General features: G+C 39.5%; 2 non-coding genes across 2 annotated transcripts; one reads left to right on the top strand and one right to left on the bottom strand.

The window, feature by feature from the left end:
- Positions 1-338: 338 nt before the first annotated feature.
- trnai-uau (transfer RNA isoleucine (anticodon UAU)) lies at positions 339-432 on the bottom strand. Its single transcript has 2 exons — positions 395-432; positions 339-374 (listed from the first exon to the last, which is right to left on the bottom strand). It is a non-coding gene; the product is annotated as a tRNA-Ile (tRNA).
- An 807-nt stretch (positions 433-1,239) lies between these two features.
- On the top strand, positions 1,240-1,312 carry trnae-uuc (transfer RNA glutamic acid (anticodon UUC)). Its single transcript has one exon. It is a non-coding gene; the product is annotated as a tRNA-Glu (tRNA).
- The last annotated feature ends 2,123 nt before the right edge of the window (positions 1,313-3,435 follow it).

Here is a 3,435-nt window from a genome sequence, read left to right as displayed (position 1 = left end):
AAAATAATCTACATTTTTAAGCAAGATTGTATTTCAAATTTCACAAATTGTAAGTATTTCTGGAAAAACGGTGTTTCAGAAAGAAACTGAGTAGATGGGAATAGCCCAGTCAGTAGAATATCGAACTTTTCATCTCAGGGTCCCTATTCAGGCGGCTGATTTTCTTGCAACTACTTATTCCATGCTGAAACGAGCAGGAAACAATGTTTCAGCAGTGGAGCCTTCTTTGGGTGTGATATAGAATAAACCTTTACTTGTTTCTTTCAAATTAATTTAAACCTCATCTCCAGCACCTAAACTCGTCAGTTGCTTTCAGTAGCTAAAGACACAGGCCATACTGCTCCAGGTGAGGTTTGAACTCACAACCTCGGCATAGCTCTGCTGTGTACTGCCGTATAAGTACCACACGCTGACCAATTGCACCACTGGAGCTGTGGAACACCCACTCCTCATACAGACTGACCCTGCAGAAACACAGGGTGAAAACAGGGTTTCGGTTGTGAATCCATCTCCACATGGGGGAAAGGGACAGTACAATAGAAAAGAACATACAAGAGAAGAAACGGAAAGAATTGTGCTCACTGCAAAGTAGGAAGGAAAGAGGTGGCCGGATACATAAAACAGCTCGGTGGATAATTTGTAACAACATTCTTTGCTGACAACCAGCAGTCGGATTTCTTTTCATGTTCCGCTGTGCAGTTTGAACGTTTGTTCTCCCAGATCGGTTGGTTATATGAGATCAGCTGATATAAATGAGAACTAATCAGAATCAATACAATTGATGTCTGGCAAAGGCAAATAACCTTTGTACATGATCTGGAATGTGACTGGTTAAATTTCAGCACAGTTGCAACCCCCTTTATAAAGGGTGTGCACACGTATACAACCAAGGCATTGAAAGTTTTTTGTTGTTTATTGTTCCAAAAAATGTTCCATTTGTTTTCTTTCTTAAATGTTGTTGATTAAAAGATCTTATTAAATGTGAAAAAATCTGATTGTGAAAAGGTCAAAATGTTAGTGAAAAAATGTGTAATGTGAGGAAAGATGAATTGTGGGAGCCCCTTTACTCCTCATGTCGTACTGTATTTCTCTCTCATTCTACTGGGAGTGGTGCCGTCGCTTCTGGATAAAGTCTGTCGGTAGACATTCCAGACGGGTCAGGTACTGTATGACTGCGCTTCGGCACAAGAAGAGACATGTGACTTGTGAGGATCCCGATAGTGTCGACTATCTTCTGGAGCCCAGATAGCTCAGTCGGTAGGGCCTCAGACTTTCAATCTGAGAGTCCAGGGTTCAAGTCCCTGTTCAGGCATTTGTGCTTTAATTAAATATGTTGTGAATGTCATTATAAATCATCTTTTATCTTTCTTCTTCTAGCTGTACTGTGGTTATTTTAAATGTTCATCACTTGTATTTTCTTTAGTTTTTCCTTTCACAAACCAAAAATGTTCAAGGCGATCTTGTCACTGCACTCCACGTAGATAATCTAAATGAAATCACAGTAGAGTACAGAACACGCAGTGAGGAGAGAAAAGCACACTGCACATCTGCGGAACATCACGTCCGAGTTTACAGCGACATCGGAGATTGGAAGCGAAGTCTTTTTTAATTAAAGGTTCAAGGAAACCTGAATATCTTTACTAGAAGTATTTCAGAATCACAGTTAAATCGAGTACGATTGCTGCACAGATCTGCAGTCTGCAATTAGAATACTGTTTGCGTTGTATAAAATATGGCATTCAAGCTTTTCTTAAACTGGAGAGTTACATTTCGGAATGCGTCTTCCTGTAAAAATAAAATCTCTACGCGGACGCTATATATATACACAGAGTCTGAAGCCTGCTTAACAGAAGAACTATATTCAGAGGGCCAAAGAAGTGAATATTTCACCAAGTGAGAGGAAGCATCTCAGAAAAAGGAGGTGCAGTTGCTTCCACGCGTCACAAAGTCGGACTACAAGTGCTGAAAAGCTGCTCTCAAGGATAACCCGGCCGAGCGCTCTAGTAAAAGGCGTGGAACCGACTGCACCTGATTTTTCTGAGATGCTTCCCCTCTCATGGCGAGATCTCGACTTCTTTAACACCTCTTGATTTAGTTCTTCTGTGGAGCAGGCTTCACACCTCTACGTATAGCGCCCGCGTAGAGATTTTATTTTTACTACGTAGCACCTCTACGTATAGTGCCCTTGATGTCATTTTATTTTTACGGAAGCACACACATGGAACGTTTTTGTGTTTTACTTTTTATTTGTACAACAAAATAGATTCAATATAAACAAGATTCAGTAGAATCGTCAGGGACACATAAAATAATAGTTACACTTTCTAAAAAACAATTAAAATAGGTAAATAAAGACAAGGTCCACACAGCTTTAATGTTCTTACATTTCGAAAGAGTCTGTAATTACCTCTTTTCGTCTATTGTGAACTGTTCAAACTTAGGACTCAGACCATTTCACTCTACCTATATCTCATTTCAAAACGAAAATGTATATCCTGTTTTAGAAATGCTCTGGGCGGTCTTACACGATGCACCTAAAGTATTCTAATCGTGGACTGCAGATCTGTGCTATAGCTCAGCTGAATTCTAAGATCCAGCAATCGTACTGGATGTGACTGGGATTCTGAAATGTCTTTTGCAAAGGTATTCAGGTTTTCTTGAACCTTTAATAAAAAAGTGATCTGAGACTTGCTAGCTTCCAGTCTTCCAGTGCCACTGTCAATAAACTAGGATGTGATGTTCCGCAGATGTGCAGTGTGCCTTTACTCTTGTCATGTATTCGTTGCATGAGCTCCTCACTGCGTGTCCTGTACTGTATTGTGATTTCGTCTTATCTACGAGGAGTACAGCGACTAGAATGCCTTGAACTTTTTTTCGGTATATAAAAGAAAACGCTAAAGCATATACAAAGTGACTAACATTTCCTATATGTAGGTTTTCTGATTATGTCTCTACTTCACTTTATTTCCTTAGTGACTGGCCATTTCTTTCTGATATTTGTTCTGGCGCGGTTATTGATCCCATACGAAAGATTATTTTTATAAAGAACATGTCACCTGCAAACTCACAGTAAAACTGGTATTGGGAAAAGTTTTATAATAGTACTTTTTATTAGAAAAAAATGTAAATTTATCATTACCTATAGGGTTTCTTACCAGCGTGGAGCTCAAATTCACAACCCCCAGATTAAGTGTTTGGTACTAGTTGCGCCACAGAAAGTTGAAATCTGTTATTTATATTAAATACTGTGGCTCCTGTCCTTTTCTTCTATTCAGAGAAGAGGTTGGTGTGGTCTCCAGTTTACCAACAATAAGCTCAGACTGTGCTCTTCTATAAAGCAGTGTTTTCTTCACATTGCTTGTATGGGGCAACACATCAATTCGATGACCATTTGCTGTACACATATGTCCCCTCTTCCCTTCACTGAAGTGACAT

Source organism: Lepisosteus oculatus, chromosome 14, assembly GCF_040954835.1.
Source record: "Lepisosteus oculatus isolate fLepOcu1 chromosome 14, fLepOcu1.hap2, whole genome shotgun sequence".
Taxonomy (NCBI): domain Eukaryota; kingdom Metazoa; phylum Chordata; class Actinopteri; order Semionotiformes; family Lepisosteidae; genus Lepisosteus; species Lepisosteus oculatus.
Note: the sequence above shows the minus strand (reverse complement) of the source record. Positions and strands in the feature narration are given on the sequence as shown.